Source organism: Podarcis melisellensis, assembly GCF_964234715.1.
Source record: "Podarcis melisellensis genome assembly, chromosome: W".
Taxonomy (NCBI): Eukaryota; Metazoa; Chordata; class Lepidosauria; order Squamata; family Lacertidae; genus Podarcis; species Podarcis melisellensis.
The window spans coordinates 26,836,786-26,855,624 of NC_138535.1; positions in this window are offsets into that span (position 1 = coordinate 26,836,786).

The window sequence follows — 18,839 nt, forward strand, 5'->3', positions numbered from 1 at the left end:
CTATGCCCCCCCTTTGCAGTTTCCTTTAAAGGAAGCTTACTTGGGAGTAAATTTACCTGGCACAGAAGTAAGAAGGAGAAGGGGGAAAAAAAAACCCTGAAAGAAACAGAATGAAACATAGGGGCATTTTTTAAAGAAAAGAGGCTAGAAAGACTGATATCAGGACTGGACTCAGATAGACAATTTTGCTGGCTATGGAAGCTTCTACATTTAATACCAATTTTAATACCAATTTTTCTTAGAAAGAACACATTTTTATTGGCAGACGCTTAATGAATTACATACACTGCATTTTAGCTTGAGAGAGCAGTTGGCTCTACTAGGCTTTTGCAGCAGAAACATTAGTTTATTCACAGCACATTTCAAAATACTGGGAAAAAATACTGGAACACAGATATAAACTCATAAACTCAAACGTTGCAACATAACATTATCTACCATCAACTTAAAATCATGCTCCTCACTCAGGCTACTCGGAGGAAGCCTCCTTGGAGCCTCTCTCAAAGAACAAACATTTGCACACTTCATTCTAATGAGTTTTTATTTATTTTTGGTCCTGTTTAAGATTGATGAGGCCCAACATGGCTTCCTTTAGATTTAAATTTTGAAGCATGCTTGCAATTTAAAAACTATGTGCATTTAAGAACAGTCTGTGGATGCCGGAGCCAATGTAAACACAAACACTTTAAATATTTCCAAATCTTTGAGTACATCTCTTATCCTTTTTTTTTTTTTTTTTAAACTAAGATCTCAAATGCGTGGGCTCCCAGGCTGGGCTTTTATATCTACTGCCTTCTGAGCACCATTAAATTTACGGTTTCATGTTCTAGCTTTAGGTTCTAGTTTAACACCACAAATTTGATGTGTTCAGCTCTCCCTAAGGGTTCAAACCCTGATTTTGTTGAAGGATCCCTGGGGTGGCCACTGTGCCCTGGGTTCCAGGTGGTGGGCCTAAGCCACCCACTAAAAGTTACAATGGTCTTGTACTTTGTACTTGGAAAGACCATTTTGCCCCCTTATTTTTATGTTATTTTTTTTTATTCTTTTCCGATTGGAGATGACAAGCTGGAGGGGCATATTGGAATCCTCTCTGGGGCAAAAAAGGCTTCATGGAAGCTTTGTTGCCAGGAGTCCAGCTAGGGTGTTTAGTGAGTTCCCATTCTCTCATATGTTATTGTTAGGCTTTTTTTCTTTTCTTTTCATTAACGAAGTACGCTAAAGACAGAAAGAGTGGACACACACACACAAGGGAAGAGGAGCAATGGGAAAGAAAGGGGGGACAGACAAAAGATCCTTTCCGTACTCAAAGTACCCTTGACTAACACAATTCCTACTTATCTATAAACCACAAATTAATTTCTGGAAATCTCAAACCTGAACCTGAAACAAAACCACGGGTCTCTGCCCGGAAACTAAACCACGGGTCTCTCTACCCAGAAACTAAACCACGGGTCTCTCTACCCGGAATTCCTTTACCTCAGCGCTGTTTACAAGACTAATCCTAGTGTGGGGCCCCAATTTGTGAACCTCCTGCTCTACCCTCCACGACAGCCTCCTGCCTAGCCATTGAGACTAAGTTCGGAACCCCTACTGGACGCTTGCGCAGTGCAATGCCAGATTAAGGCCCGAGAAAATGAAGGTTTGGAAAGGAAACAAACAACCTTGCGTTCTGACGTACCCGGGTCATCCCTAACAAAGGTCGCCAGGCAGCAGGGGCGGCTTTGTTTGCATAATTAGAGGAGAGAGAGAGAGAGAGAGAGAGAGAGAGAGAGAGAGAGAGAGAGAGAGAGAGAGAGAGAGCGCTTTGAAGGATGCCTCTGGACGACTCCGAAAGAGGGACGTCAGAGAAAACAGTAAAGAGCCACGCTTTTCTGGACTCAATTCCAAGACGGAAAACGGGGAGAAAGGGACAGGTAGATTAAGGTGTACCCGGACGACTCCGAAAGGTAACGCCGGAAAACAGTAAAAGGTACCACAATTTCCCCAGCCACACTCCGTGTAAGAAATTGAGGGGAGAGAAAGAGAAAGGTTTTGATGTTCCTAGACGACTCCGAAAGGCAACATCAGACAGTAAAGTTCCGCGACCTCCCTGGCCACTCTCCGAAAGGGGAGAATCGGGGGAGAAAAGAATAGAGCTAAAACGTTCCTGGCCGACCCCGAGAGGGAACGTCAGAAATGAAAGAAGGAAAGTCTGGCTGTCGTGGGGACGCTGCTTCTCCACCCCCCTCCCAATGTATTTACTTCAAACCATACTCACGTTCGAAGATGTCCCCCGCGGATCCCGGGATCCTTTTCTTTTTAGCCGGCTTGACCTCGCCTTTGCTCCCCCTGGTTGGGCTTTTGGTGACGATTGATTACCGCCCGCAAAGAAGAGGCAGGGAGAGGAAGAAGGATCCCTGGGCTAAGGTTGCCCAGTGGCGCCCGATCCCCTCTGTCTCCCCTCTCACCTCTGCAGGAGAACCAAGTGTCCCTGAGAATGGTCGCCAACTGTTACAGGAAAAATCCGAGGGCTCTCTTGGACAAAACAAAGACACCAACCAGGATAACTTGGAGCAAAACAGCAGCCTGTAGGCTTGGCCTTTATTGAACTGTTGCAACAGGGTATTCCCCTCACTTGCAGGAGAGAGGAAAGACCCAGAAGAATAGTGTGCAAGGTCTTATAAAAACTTTTGAAATTCCCCTCCTCTAGATCAAGCCCACCCCCAGAAACATCATGCATACATTACAGAAAGGAGGGGTTGAGGGAGGCATACATTACAGAAAGGAGGGGTTGGGGGAGGAGTTGTGGTGGTAACCTGAGTGTCTTGTCACCTGGCTGGTTCCTCCCTTCCCCCTCCCCCTGAGTCACTTCCAGGAACTTCCAGGAGACAAAGGGAATTTTGCAGTTTCCTGCCCCCTGAAGGAAGATCTGATCAGTGTCCTTTGTTTCAGTCCATGTTGAATCCACTCCCATATGCAAGTTCTTTGTGATCTTGATTGTCTTCTGTCTGGGATCATCAGGGTTGGCATGGGCAGGGCTCCTGTGGATGTGCTGAGACGGTGAAGGGATTATGGCTGACCAGGACTAAGCCACCCCCCTTTGTTAGTTCTTGTCATATGGAGTAAAATAAAAAATGGAACAGTGCAAATCCGATGTATGGTTGATTTTCTATGAATTTATAACAGAAATGTGGTGTATATAGTGTGTGAGTGTGTAGTTTATACAAACAGAATGATTGGGGTGGGGGGGGTTCCTGCTACAGTGGCAACCCAGCCCAGCTGCTATAGTCCACCTCTGAACCGAGGAAGCGCAACTGGAGAGACAGAGCCCAGCGCTTTTCTCACGGGACAGAAGCGCACAACTTCCCCCTCCCACTTGCCGCCCGCCCCAGTCTTTCTCCGGCGGCTCAGTTTAGTGCGCCAAGCGGCTCATCCCAGGTGGGAATTCGGGTGGCGCTGCTTGCAGAAGGAGAAGCGGTTGGCGCTAGCGGACACTCCCATTGTTCTTCTCAGGTAGGACTTCCGGGATCCAGACAAACGTTTTACCAAAAAGTATGGCTTGACTACTGATTTCCCATTTAAAGGATGGCAAAACGACCGAATTTTGGAGGACAGGTGGAAAAAACCACAAATTACATTTAAAGTTCTGCGATATGCAAAGGAAAGCCTGCGTTTTAAACTTGTATTTTACAGCTTGTTGCTTGGTGCGGTTAACGGAATGGGGATATTGAGAAAGAAGAGACTTGGAATCAGAAGGTTAGGATTTAAGGCAAGGTTACCAGATTTTTTTTCAAAGAATCTGGGGACACTTTTTTTTTTTTCAAAAGAGAAAAAAATGTTATTTTTAAAAAATCATTTTTTAAAAAAATAAGAAGTAATACCTTCTCTTCTGGGTCTCCTCTGTCGCGTGGCCTTCCTCTGGGCCCCAGCCTGATCTCTTGGAGTGCTATCTGCCCTGGAGTAGGCTCGGGTCGGGCCTGGGCTCGGCCCCGTGTCCTTGCCCTCCTGGTGCTCTCCTACCTCTCTTCCTCAGCGGCCGCAAGGTCGGGGCTCCCCTCTTTTTTCTCCTTCCTCTTTCTCTCTCTTCCTTCTCCTTCTCCTTTCCTCCGTCTCCCTGGGTTGGCTCCGGGGTTTTTACTGGCCCTGGAGCGCCACTGGGCAATTGTCCACGTGGCCGGGCGCTCTCGCTCCCGCCTCGATTTGGGTCCTGGGGGGGGGGTGTCAACGGTTCCCCCAGTTGATGCTCCGGGCATCCCTGGTTCCCCAGTGGCAGCGGTAGCGGCAGTCTCAGCAGCCCGGAGCCAGCCTGGTAGTGCACTTGGCTCTGGCTGGCTTCAGGAGCTGCTCATTGCCGTGGCACCCGCCATTTTGCCTCGCCGGAAGTCCCCATATGATGTGTCTTGTGCCGTTGAACCAATCACGCAACATTCCTTCCCTACTAATAAATCTACAACACTTAAAATATTAATCTGGGGGCCTTATATGAAATCCAGGGACATTCCGGGGACTGATTTTGTTGGGGACAGATTTTTAAATCCGGGGACTGTCCCCGGGAGACGGGGACATCTGGCAATCATTCCGTAATAGGGCTTCTCCTGCCTTTGCCAGTATGTCAGCCTTCTCCGCCTCCTTAAAGAGGGCGTTCAGAAGCACTTGTACGTCTGGCCATATGGGATTGTGAGTGGAGAAGGTGGCGCAGTCTGGATGAGTCCCTCTGTCTTGCTCTTTGGTCACTGTGGCCGAGCACCATTTTGGGCCGATCAGGATCTATGGGGAAGGGGATCCACCCAGAAGTTGTGGAGGGAACAGGAAGAGAAGCTTGGTCAAGAGACTGGCTCATGTCAGAAGGAGGCCTGACTGCATCCTTGGCGAAGCCCAGGGCAGGGCAGGAAGGCAGCATTGCCCAGCGGGAAGGCATTCGGAGGCAAATCATCAGCAAGGAGCAGAAAATCCCCTCCCCTTCCCTCAAGAAGACTGAAGAATCTCTAGTCGGCCTTCAGGTGAGTTCAGCATCCCAGGTCTCTGGGGTGTTCCTGTCCATTACAAAGCTGACTCGAGGCTCCGTCAACTGAGCCCCTACACTCCTTGTGTACATGGAAGGGGCACATAAAGGATGGGAGGCAGCCTTTTCCTGGAGCCGTCTTACCTGCAGCAGTTCACTCGCTGGCTGCTGACCCTTTTCCTCCATCACCTGGATGATCCTCTCAAGAGAGGAGAGTTTCCTGCAGAGTCTGGCCAGCTGCTCATCCCTTCTCCCTGCAATCTCCTTCTCCACCTCTTCCACATGATTCAGCAGGCGCTTTTCTTCTTCTTCTTCTTCCAGGAACTGGCGCAGTTGTCTCAACTTCTCCACAGTCTTCAGCCTCTCCGGTTCTGAGGAGGTCTGAGTGAGGAAGATGGTCAGCCTTCAAAACATCAGCAAGAGAATTAGGATTTGAAGTGAACTGCTTCCACCCTCTCAGCTCACAAGTCCTCAGGCTTCTCCTTGACTGCTTCTCACATAATAAACAACAATGGGAAATAAACTCCATTTAGCTGCATTCAAAGGTGAACTTACCTAATTCGCAATTCTTGGGGGAAATATGGAGACCAAAACAGCAATCTTTTGAAATTCACACCTCTGAATTTCTCAAGGTTGGCCCAGCCAGGTAATGTATTTATGAGGGTAAAGCACGTATCAAACTATTTATACGAGAAGGTAGCCACCCTAGCATTTGATTCATTTTCAGAATAATAAATAAATAACAAACCAATATGGAAAAACGAGAAATGAGAGAAGTTGAAATGGGCAGATTTCCCTCTCCCTCCTCAATCCGGACTTGCTTCTTGAAGTGCTTGTTCCCTCACTAGTAACAAGAGGGACACTTCCAAGGAGGTCTTTGCATTCCTTGTCCAGGTCTGCTTGATAGGCCAGAATTCCCCCTCTCTCTTTCCTCCGAATCTCCAGGCGGCGACAAAGAGAGGAGATGAATATTCTACTGGCTTCTTGGGTCCAGTGGCCTTGCTATAATAGGAAAGGAATTGACTGGAGGAAAGAAAAGTACAGAGGTTTTCAACCTTTTGGGGTCCACGGCTCCCTGGACCAACTCCCTTCTTTCTGCGGCACCCCTGTGGGGCTCAGGAGACCAGTTAGGTCCCCCCTTGCTTGCCACCCCTCCCCCTTTCTTGAACAGCCTCCGGAGTGCTCTCTCAGCCTCCTCTCATCTCCCCTCTCATTAGGAGTCCTCCTCTTGGTCTCTGAGCTGCCCCTGCTGCCCCCCAGGGGCCTGGGACTTGCCTGTCCATTCCCAACAGCAAGGGCCCCTCGCCAGTTGGCTTGCTTCCTCTGAGGCCGCCTCAGCTCCTGGCAGCCCACACCCCCTGGCCAGCCCCAGAGGCACCATTCTCTGGGGGAGAACAGCTGGGCAAGCCTTGGGGAGGCAGAGATGGCATCCGAGGAGGGAGGGAAGGAAAGAGGGGCAGAGGCCAGTGTCTCCCGCGGCACCCCTGACCATCATTCAAGGCACCCCAGCTGCCACAGCACACTGCTTGAAAACCACTGCAGAACTGGGATGGGAAAGGCTTCTCATCCAACGAACTGGTCTGGAGAAGAGGAAAGGCAGCCATGCTTGCTCCTTTGTCTTCTCCGAGGAGACTTCCAGCCTGACTTCTCATCTTGAGGCCCCAGGGAGAAGTGGGAAGAGGAGGAGGAGGAGGAGGAGGAGGAAGCATCCCCAGAAGAAGTGTGCTCCCCACCAGTAGGTGCTTCCACCCCCCACTCCTAAATCTGCTTCCAACAGATACTGGGGGGGGGGGCATCCTGCACCATCTGGTCAATTCCTGGTGTTAGGAGAATTAGAAGGTCTAAGATATAAACACATACATAAATACCGTATGTAGTTCTCATCACAAAAGAATATGCAGGTAAACCCATGAACAGCCAGGTAAACCCATCAACAGGTTTCCTGCCAGACAGGAGTCTGTTGTAGGCCGCCCCTTCTGTGATGTATGTATGATGTATGGAGGGGTGGTCTTGGGCTCCAGGGTGGGCAATTTCAAATGTCTATATAAGGACTTGGTTCGGGGTCTCCTGCGTGGGGGGGGGGGTGAGCACCCTGTTGCAACAGGTAATAAAGATCTGGCTTACTAGCTGCTTTGCTTCTCAGTATTCTCTGGTTGGCCTCTGTTATTTTCTCCTACCGATAGAGAAGCTACCAAAGGACTCTATATGGGCTCTGAGGTACCCCAGAAGGGAAAAGGAGCCCCCAGTCCCCACCCCCTTGCAGCTGACCCCTTGCTGCTCTCTGCTTGGCAGGGTATTGAGGAGGCATCCTGCTAGCCAAAGGAGACATGTGCAATTCACATTTGTAGTGTTCTAAATGTGTACAAAGCAACCTTGCTGGGGGATGTGGATGAGGTTAACCCTTTCTCTCCCTGCCATGGTCCCAACCCAAATCTTTGAAGCTGCTGTATTTCAAGGGAAGATCCCTTGGCCCCCCTGGCAGAGAGAAAGACTTTGACTCCTTCCTCCCAGCCTTCCCAGCAGCCCTCAGGCTTCCCCTTGGCTGCTTCTAAGGTAATAAACAACCACCAAGGAATACCATGAGAAGATCACAGCTATTTCTCCCCCTCAAGGTACCTTGTATTCCTCAACAGCCTCTTCCAGAGGAATCACCTCGTGGTGTTGGTGCTTCTTGGATCTGCCCCAAACCACACAGATGGGGGCTTCATCCTCCTTGCAAAAGAGTTTCAGGGGCTCCTGGTGCTTCTCACAGACTCCTCCTTTTTGCTGATATTGGGTCCAGCAAGCTTCCCAGTTTAGCTCCGTATCCCTGGAAGCACTGAGCTGGCCTAGCAGAGTAAATGCAGCGGTCCTGAGTCCATGTGAGAAAGGGATAAATTAAGTCCAAGAGACAGATCGGTTCTTATCTCTAGAAGCGTTTATTTACAAGTCATAAGTCAGTCTCTCCATCAGAAACCTCCGCCATTCCAAAGGCATTCCTCCGTGCTTTTAAAAAAGCACACAGACAGCTCCGTTGAGCTGTCTCTCTCAGCGTCTCTCAGTGAGAACTGAAACTAACTCTCACAGACAAAGCCTGTGACGTAGGGTCCTGCTTCCGGCCCCTCCCAGATGCAGGGCACCACGGAGTTTTAATCCTGTTTGTTCCAAACTCCACACCCCCTCTTGTCCTGCGTCTGGGGACAATAGCCAACAATGCTTTCCCCATACACAAACCCTCACAGAACTCCTCGTGCTTCTGGAAGGTTAATGGTTTTGTGAAACCATCAGCGAGGTTCTTGGTTGAGGGACAGTATTTCAGAGCAACTAGCCCCTCACGAACGCTCTGACACACATTTTGAAAACGTATGTCCAAATGTTTGGTTCTCGCCTTGAATTGCCCCGTCTCAGCTAATTTAAGGCACGGTTGATTGTCTTCATGCACCACAACGGGCAGACAATTCTCCCCACAGATTTCCTCAACCAAACACACATAGAACTCCAACTCTCTGCAAGCATCTGATAGCGCACTGAACTCAGCTTCAGTAGATGAAAGCGCTATGAGACTTTGTTTCCGGGACCTCCACCCTATCACTGAGTCCCCAAACTTCACCACCAGACCTGACACTGATTTGCGATCCTCAAGGTTAGCCCAATCCGAGTCCACCCAAGCAGTCAGCTTGACATCTCCTTGAGCTGACAACCTAAGACAAAAGTCTTTGGTATCTTGCAGGTAACGCAGCACCCGCTTTATACCATTCCAGGCCTGCACACTAGGACTTGAGGCCTCTCTACTGAGCAGATTGACAGCAAACGCTATATCTGGTCTGCTCCACTGTGACAGATACAACAGACTACCCAGAGCTGACTGAAAAAGCTCAGTGTTTTCGAACACCACACGTTCTACTTGCTGACACTCCTTCACAAATCCAGCCTCCATGGGTGATCTGGCACCTGCACAATCAGACATCCTGAACTTCTCAAGCAACTGTTCAATCTTACCCTTCTGGCAAAGCAAAAAGCTTCCATCACTTGCTTTTGTGATCTGCACGCCCAAATAGGATTTGACATCTCCAAGCTGCTTCAACTTGAACCGCTTTCCAAGCTCTCTAGCAAACTTTTCCACCTGTTTACCTGTCTGTGCGATTGCCAAGATATCATCAACAAACACAAGCACCAATTGCTGTTTTACGCCTGACTCTTTAATGTAAAGACAACTGTCTGCAAGAGATCTCTTAAAACCTAGCTCCTCTAAAGCTTCATGTAGGCACATATTCCAATTCCTGGCAGATTGACGTAATCCATAGATGGATTTGTGCAATCGCCACACAACGCCTGGCTCACTGACTTCAAACCCTGGAGGAGGAAGCATGTACAACTCCTCCTTGAGATCTGAGTTCAGGTAGGCGACATCTACATCAAAATGGTTCACCTTCCAACCTCTCTGTGCTGCTATCGCCAAAAGCATTCTCAGAGTCTCCGCTCTCGAGGTTGGCGCATATACCTCTGTGAAATGGACACCCTTCCTCTGTGTGAATCCTCGGGCTACTAATCTCGCTTTATACTGTGGTTCTCCTGCTTCTGTGGGTTTCAAACGGTAAATCCATCTGCAGCTAACAGCTTTTTCGCCCATCGGCAACTTCGTGAGAGAAAACACACCTAGAGACTCCATTGAGTTCATCTCCTTCTGCATCGCCTCATGCCATTTGCTAGCTTCTTCCTGAGGCAACTTCTGAACATCCTCAAAGGATTCAGGTTCACATCTAGCCACACCAACCCAGACACTAGTTGCTTCATACCTTTCAGGTGGCTTTCCCTTTGTTGATCTAGCTGATCTCCTCAGCGTGAATTCTGGAACTGCGCCTGATTCACCTGGATCAACCCTACTATCCTCTGTGTCTGACACATCCCCCTCTGACCTGCTGCGCCGTTTCGGGCGCACAGCTGGTTCTGCTGGTGAGGATGGTGCACTCCTTAGCTCAGACTTGACAGTGACCTGTGGAGGGGTCCTGGGACTCCTCTTTGGAGAACCTGGCGCTGGACCCTGTTGCTGTGGACTGCGCGCATCAGCAACAGGTTCAGCTTCGCCTTCCTCCTCTTCCTCATCTGAGTCTGACAGAACATCTGGGTTCCCGTGAAGACGTTTCCACCCACTCTGCTCGCAAAACTCAGCACTGCCGCTAATAAGCAGCTTAGACTGGTTGCCAGTAGGGTATGCGAAACGCCACGCCTTTGAACGCGGCTCATAGCCCACAAAGATCATCTTCCTAGACCTTGGCTCACCCTTTCTGCGCATGGCTTTTGGAACGAGAACCCAAGCCTGAGACCCAAAGACATGAAAGTAGTGTACTTTAGGCTTTTTCTGATGCAACAAAAAATACGGTGTGTTGCCTACACTGGAATTGTACACCCTATTCTGTACAAAACATGCTGTCCGATAACTCTCTGCCCAAAAGCGCTGTGGCAAACCCGAGTCTGCCAACATAGAATGCGCGGATTGCTCTAATGTGCGAAACTTTCTCTCTGCAACCCCGTTCTGTTGCGGAGAGTAGGGGGCCGTCAATCGATGATTGATACCCTTCTGCCTGAAAAACGATTGCAGCGCAGAACCTGTGAACTCCCCCCCACGATCAGATTGAAAGGAAATCACCCTGGTAGAGAACTGTAGTTCTATCGCCGTGATCCAATCCCTGATCAATGCAGCTGCTTCTGACTTGCATTTAAGCGCAAAAACCCAAGTAAACCTCGAAAAATCGTCAATCAGAACTAGAACCCACTTAGACCCAGCTAAAGAAGGGGTAGGCATGGGTCCTGACAAATCTGCATGCACAAGTTCAAAGGGTTTGCTCTCTGACCTGGGATATGAGCATGTTGTGACCTTCGACTGCTTACAGGCTTGACAATCTAGGTATTTGTCACAAGCCTTGAACCTACAACCAATGGTGTTTTCGGCAGCCTTTCGCACAAGCGACCACCCAGCGTGCCCAAATTTCCTGTGCCATAAGTGAATACAATCATTGTGTGGTGGGACATTTGCACACTGCACATGGGCATCTTCAATGGACTCTCCACTAGCCCCATTTTCCACCAGCCCCATTTTTCCACCAGTCCCATTTTCCACTAGTCCCATTTTTCCACCAGCCCCATTTTCAACAGGCATCTGCACCAGAAAGAGCCTGTCTGTTCTCTCAACGCTGTAGACCTTCTTTCCATCCCTGTAAAAAGAGCAGAATTTGTTAGAGAACCGAACATCGAACCCTTCATCATTTAAGGCTGTTACACTTAAAAGAGAGTGCGCAAGCTCTGGGACAACATAAGCTTGCACCCAACAATCCAAGAAAGAACAATATAAAGACCCAGATTCAGTCAGTGGTCTTTTAGATCCATCTGCCATTTTGACATTTTGTTCAGATTTAACTGTCTTGCAGTTCCTCAGGAGCTCTCGAGAGTTTACTAAAGTGTGGGTCGCTCCAGTGTCTATAATGAGAGATAAAGTGTCTCTCTGGCTGTCTTCCAAAGCTGCCATGGCAACGCTCGCACCCCCACCGGGGCCTCTGCAAGTGTCAAAGTCAGTGTCCTGTCTGGTTGCCATGCACACAGCCTCCCCCCGATCAAGGCCTTTGCCTTTTCCCAGGCACACTGTTGCAGCTGTGAGATGAAAAGATGAGGCGTCTTTGTTTTTTTTTCTGGCCTGCCGGTTTCCCACGTCTCTGCTGAGAACCGGCCTTGGGAAACTGCTTTATTGACATTGCACTGCAGCTGGTGGCCTTGGCAGCCTGGGCCTCAAGCGGATGCTTCCCAGCGCTGTTGGACGTCGCAGCAAAGCACAAACAACTTTCGGAGACTTTCGCTTTCTCAGAGCTCTTGGAACGGCTTGCACCCCCACTCCTGGGTGCACAGCAGCCTGAGGAACAGCTGGCCACTGCTTTCCTCCTTTCAGCTCTCAGCTTTTCTCCAGCACACAGTCCATCACACAGACATGTTGAAGCATTGCAACAGCTCCCCAACACTGTCCCAGCCCCCACTGGGCTTTCTGGGCAACCTTCAGCCTCTCCTGGGCTTCCTCCAGCCCCCTCTGGCCTGGCTCCCGCTGAGCTTTCACACACACTCCTCAGCGCCTGCCTCTGCTCTCTCTCCCTCAGCAGAGCATCTGCTTGTGTGGGTGGGGCCGGCTCCTTCTGGACTGGACTCCAGAGCCCTGTGGCCACAAACCACCCCCTGGCTCCTCTTGACCAGGCCTCCCAATTGGCTCCATGCAGCCTTTCACCGGGGTAGCTCTCTTGGCTCTGCTGTGCCTGAGCAGCAGCCATTCTCCTCCCCCCAGGGCTTCAAACGTACTCACTCTGCCAGCAAGCTGGTCCTCCGAAGCAGCAGCCTCTCTCTTGGCTCTTGGCTCCGATCACCAGCATCTCCCACTGCCCTTCCTTGGCAGGAGATCACAGCAACTCAAAGCTGGCGTTCTCCTCCCTTCACACACTTGTCAGGAAACACGTGGCCTCCATAACCTTTGCTGATATTGGGTCCAGCAAGCTTCCCAGTTTAGCTCCGTATCCCTGGAAGCACTGAGCTGGCCTGGCAGAGTAAATGCAGCGGTCCTGAGTCCATGTGAGAAAGGGATAAATTAAGTCCAAGAGACAGATCGGTTCTTATCTCTAGAAGCGTTTATTTACAAGTCATAAGTCAGTCTCTCCATCAGAAACCTCCGCCATTCCAAAGGCATTCCTCCGTGCTTTTAAAAAAGCACACAGACAGCTCCGTTGAGCTGTCTCTCTCAGCGTCTCTCAGTGAGAACTGAAACTAACTCTCACAGACAAAGCCTGTGACGTAGGGTCCTGCTTCCGGCCCCTCCCAGATGCAGGGCACCACGGAGTTTTAACCCTGTTTGTTCCAAACTCCACATCCTTTCCCTCTGGAAGACTGAGAGTCTTGGCTACTTCGCCCATTGCGGACGAGGCTCCTTCTCTGGACTCCAACTCGGCCTTGAGGACAGGAAGCCAGCCTCCTTTTTGCACTGCATCAGGCCGGACCGGCAGAAGTTGTGCCCACACTCTGGGATGGTCCCTGTGTCGTAAGAGAGTCAGGGTCAGAGAGGGGAATGAAGGAGAAGGACCCTACCAATATCAAATAGATCGTATTCTGCCTTGACACCCTACAAGAAGGTCAACGGTGCCTTGGGGAATGGATCCTTTTTCGCTGTATCAAATTGTATCCTTTTTGCTGTATCTTTCTCATTGACTTTAAGAATGGATCTGAATGTATTTTTCCTCAAAATGCTGTACTTTTCTAAATTGTAATGGTTCTAGGGGTTGCTCGTGTGTAAACCGGTGCAACACCTGGCTGGGTTGCCTGAGTGAACCTTTTCTGTCCGGACAGCCACTCACCTGTGGCTGTCTCAATCGTTGGCAGAATCCGTCAGCGGGCGTTTCTTGAACTTCTTCCAGAAAAGAAGCTCTTTGATGTCTAGTCTCCTCCTACTCTCCCTGCTCGGAAGCCTTCTGCGCAAGGAGGGCATAGGCAGCGGAGGACCCTTACTCTCCCCGCTGGTCCCTGGCAAGGAGTCATGGGACCGCCTCGCCGATTCCCCCATCTGCCCCTCTTCTCCACTGGTGCTACGCTGATTCTCTTCCCCAGAAGATGGGCTGCCTCTCCCCATCCCGGGACGCTCTCTGGGACCCCTCTGGAGCCCTCCCTCTCCCTCCGGCCCTGATGGCAGTTCCCTGACATCCACCTCCTCCCCAGGACCCCCCCCCGCCCCCGGCATGATTTTCCGATACCACCTCCTCTCTCTCCTCGGCCGACGATGCGGGGAACCCCCTGAAGGAGCTGTCATCATCTCCTCAGGATTCAAAACCAGCCTCCCATCCACTCGGATCTCTTCCCGCTGTTTGAACCTCCCAATCTGATTCCTCTCCCTCGGACACCTCCCCTCCCTCCTCTTCGGAGGCAGGAAAACCCACAAAGTCCCCTTCGTCGTCCGTGGGTCCAAATTCTTCTTCCCAGAATCTAGCTAGTGGTTTTGGCTTATTTGGGAACAAACTGTGGAATTCTTCCACAATATACCCGTCAGTGATAGATTCAGCAGGGACCCACGTGTTTTCCGACCTAGGTTCCCCCTCCCAGGCTACCAAGTACTCTACCTGGCGACCTCGCCACCTTGAATCGAGTATCTCCGTGGCCTGGTTACAGTAACCCCTCCCTCCCGTCCCGGGAATTCCCACCCCTCCCTGTAAGGTGAAAGTAGGGACCTATGGAACACCGGATGTATCTTCATGCTGTCAGGCAACTTGAGTTTAAATGCCACTGGGTTTATCTGCTGTATTACCTCAAAAGCTCCCAGCCACCTCGGCTGCAACTTCTTGCACCCTCCCTTTAGGGGTAACCCTTGGGATGACAACCACACCCGGTCTCCCACCCGTATGGCCTCCCACTCCCGACGGTGATTGTCCACCTGCCTCTTGCAAACTTCCTTGGCCCGCTCCAGGTTCATCCTGAGTTGCTGGTGTAAGGCCTCCATTTCTTCTACAAACTGCTCTGCCGCGGGTACACTCCATGCTTCCTCCCCCCCTCCCCGGGAAGGCCCTGGGGCGACACCCATAATTGGCCATGAAAGGGCTCATTCCCGTGGACACGTGTTCAGCATTATTGTATGCAAATTCAGCCAACGCTAGTTTCTCTACCCAGTCGCTCTGTCTCTCGCTGACGTAGCAGCGTAGGTATTGCTGGAGTATACCGTTCGCTCTTTCGGCTTGTCCGTTTGTTTCTGGGTGCCTCGCCATTGAGAAGCTCACCTCGACCTGCAGCAAGCTCATGAGCTTCCTCCAGAACCTGGAAGTAAATTGTTTCCCGCAATCCGAGATAACCCTCAAGGGATCCCCATGTAGTCTAAAAATGTGATCCACAAACGGCCTGGCTGTCTCCTCTGCCATTGCTGCATGTGAGCAAGCTACGAAATGGCACTTTTTTGTCAGTAGCTCGACTACTACCATGACTGCTGTCTTCCCCCTTGACATGGGCAAATCTGTCATAAAATCAATGGACACCACCTCCCAGGGCCTTCCCAGTGTAGGTAAGGGTTCCAGTAACCCTGCGGGGGCAGCTCTCTCCCCCTTTGCCCTCTGGCATCGGTCGCACCCCCGTACATATTCCCGTACGTCCTTCCTCACCTTTGGCCACCAGAACTGCCTGGTGACGAGCAGCATGGTCTTGTGCTGTCCAAAGTGCCCAGCTGTTGGGTTGTCGTGGAGTTGCCTAAGTACCTTCCCCCTCAAAGTCTCCCCTGGTACATACAGCGCTCCCTTATAGTACAGTAGCCCTTCCTTTTCCTCAAACCCTCCATGGTCTTCCCTTCCGTCCCTGAGTTCCCTGATTTTCGTTTGGGCGAACGCGTCGTTTCTAGTAAGCCCGGCCAGTTCTCGTTTCCCAACCAATGTTCCCCCCCACACCCACCAGTCCTCGGGGAACACGTGCCTGGTCTCTGGTGGCCCCTCCCCTTCCATGTACTCCAGTTTCCGGGAGAGAGCATCTGCCCTTACGTTTTCCTCTCCCGGCACGTATCGAATCTCGAAGAAGAACTTGGCGAACTCCTGGGACCATCTGATCTGTCTCTGGTTGAGCACTCGCGCGGTCCGCCAGTATTCCAAGTTCTTGTGGTCCGTTTGGACCTGGATTTTGTGCCACGCCCCTATCAACAGATGTCTCCATTGCCGAAATGCCGCATAGATCGCAAGCAATTCTCGGTCATACACCGTGAAGTTTTGCTCCGACTTGCTCAGCTTCCTTGAGAAAAAGGCACACGGCCTCCAGTTCTGCTTGGCCCCGGGCTGCAAAAGTACCGCCCCAACCGCGCGGTCAGACGCGTCCGTCTCCAGTCTCATGGGCTTCTCCGGATCCACGTGCAGGAGCTGCTCCTCCGAGGCGAACGCCTTCTTCAGCTTTTCTTTTCTTTTTTTGAAAGATTACAAAAATAAAGAAAAAAAAGAAAAAAAAGAAAAATAAAAACAATTAAAAAACAAATCAATCCTTCCATAACTTAGCTTTCATTTGCTTGTTTCCTTGACCTCCTCACACCTCCCTTTTTTGTATTCTAGTTCAATTAGCTATTTCAGCAAATCCTTTCCATCTTTGTTTTTGTCCTAATAATTTATCTTAATATATTGTAACTTTACATTCTCACTGTAATGGTTCTAGGGGTTGCTCGTGCGTAAGTTGTCGCCACTCCTGGCTAGGTTACCTGGGTGAACCCTTTCTGTCTGGACAGCCTCTCACCCGTGGCTGTCTCAGTCGCTGGCAGAATCCGTCAGCGGGCGTTTCTTGAACTTCTTCCAGCAAAGAAGTTCTTTGATGCCTAGTCTCCTCCTACTCTCCCTGCGCGGAAGTCTTCTGTGCAGGGAGGGTGTGGGCAGCGGATGACCTGTGCCCTCCCCACTGGTCTCCGGCGAGGAGTCCTAGAGCCCCCTCGCCGATTCCTCCTTCTGCCCCCCTTCTCCACTGGTGCTATGCTGATTTCCTTCCCCAGCAGATGGGCTGCCTCTCTCCCTACTGGGACCCTCTCCGGCATCCCTCTGGAGCCTTCGCTCCGTCTCTGGCTCCGATGGCAGTTCCCTGACATCCACCTCCCCCCAGGACCCCCTCCACCCCCGGCCCAATTTTCCGATTCAACCTTGTCCCTTTCCTCGGCCGACGATGCGGGGAGTCCCCTGAAGGAGCTGTCACCATCCTCTGAGGATTCAAAACCCGCTTCCCACCCGCTCCGATCTCTTCCCGCCGAGTGGGCCTCCCAGTCTGATTCTTCTCCCTCTGACATCTCCCCTTCCTCCGCTTCGGAGGCAGGAAAACCCACAAAGTCCCCTTCGTCGTCTGTGGTCCCAAATTCTTCCTCCCAGAATCTCGTTAGTGGTTTTGGTTTATCCGGGAACAAACTGTGGAATTCTCCCACCAGATAGCCGTCATTGATTGATTCAGCAGGGACCCACGTGTTTTCTGACCTGGGTTCTCCCTCCCAAGCTACCAAGTACTCCACCTGGCGACCTCGCCACCTTGAATCGAGTATCTCTGTGGCTTGGTTGCGGTGTTCCCTCTCCTCTACCAGCGGGTGGGTGGTGGCTCCTCCCTCCCGCCCCGGAAATTCCCGCCCCTCCCTGTACGGTGAAAGTAGGGACCTATGGAACACCGGATGTATCTTCATGCTGTCAGGCAACTTGAGCTTGAATGCCACGGGGTTCACCTGCTGTGTTACCTCAAAAGGCCCCAGCCGCCTCGGCTGCAACTTTTTGCACCCTCCCTTTAGGGGTAACCCTTGGGATGACAACCACACCCGGTCTCCCACCCGTATGGCCTCCCCCATGTGGGTGGGAGACCGGGGTACTGTCAAGTGGGCGAAGTTCTTGATGAACTTCCTGTAGAAGTTGCTGAACCCTAGGAACCTCTGCACATCCTTCCGGGTTTTGGGGCCCTTCCATTCCAGCACTGCCTGCACTTTGCTTGGGTCCATAGCTAGGCCCTTGTCTGACAACTTGTACCCCAGAAACTCGACCTCTCTGGCGTGAAATTGACATTTTTCCAGCTTGACCCACAACTGATGCTTCTTCAATCTCTGTAGCACCTCCTTGACGTCTCTGACGTGTTGTTTCTAAAAGACCCTGTGTACTGGTCCAGTAAACGCTTCCACTGCGCAACCAGCAACAGTTCTCTTTTGCAGAGCATTAATTAAGTCCAGTGCAGAGATTCTTGTTGCAGTACAAGCTTCAGAGTCTCAGCAGCAAAGAAATAACGACACAGGGAAGCCTGTCTTTCCAAAGACAGGTTTATTGCAGAAAGATAACAGAAACACCTCCGGAGCTTTCAGACATTTTTGCTTCACGCCCCACAGACAGAGAAAACAAACACTCTTTATATACTGAGCAACTTAACAACTTAACGAGCTTGACCACATGACATTGCTAACTTGCCAGCGTCTTAGGTTTCACACCCTAACACCCCCTCTCGCTGGCAATACAAAAACAAAATTACTTCAGACCCATTTCTTCACAAAAGTTTTCATGCCGCTGAAACCCAAGCGGTTTTGTAAAACCATCAGCTTGATTTTCATGACTGGGACAGTAATTTAATTTAACAATTCCTGCTTTTACAGTTTGACAAACATTTTGAAAGCGGATATCCAAATGTTTTGTACGACCTTTAAACTGCCCATTTTGTGCTAACTTAAGACACGGTTGATTATCACCCCATACAGTGATTGGAGTGATGGCCTTTTCATACATCTCTTGTGCCAAGCATTTGTAAAATTCTAGATCTCTACATAACTCAGATAAGGCACAGAACTCAGCTTCTGTTGACGACAAAGCAATCAGGTTCTGTTTCTTGGATCTCCACCCAATCAGAGAGTTACCAAATTTTATTACACAGCCAGACACTGATTTTCTATCCTTTAAATTTGCCCAATCACTATCTGCCCAACAAGTAATCTGTGCTTGTCCTTCAGAAGATAAGTCAAGGCAAAAAACTTTGGTGTATTGTAAATATCTTAACACTCTTTGAATTCCTTTCCATGCATTTACACTAGGTTTTGAAGCTTCTCTGCTGAGTAAGTTAACAGCGTAAGCAATATCTGGTCTACTCCATTGCGAAACATGAAGTAAGCTTCCCAGTGCTGACTGAAAGATTTCAGCACGCTTGAATTCAGCACTATCCTTGAACTCATTGTCTTTTACAAAACCCATTTCCATTGGTGTTCTAACACCTGCACACTCCGTCATGCCAAACTTTTTCAACATTTGCAATACCTTGCCTTTTTGATTCAGTAGAAAACTGCCATTTTTGGTCCTATCTATCTGAACACCAAGATAGACCTTCACATCACCAAGATTCTTAACTTTGAAGTGTT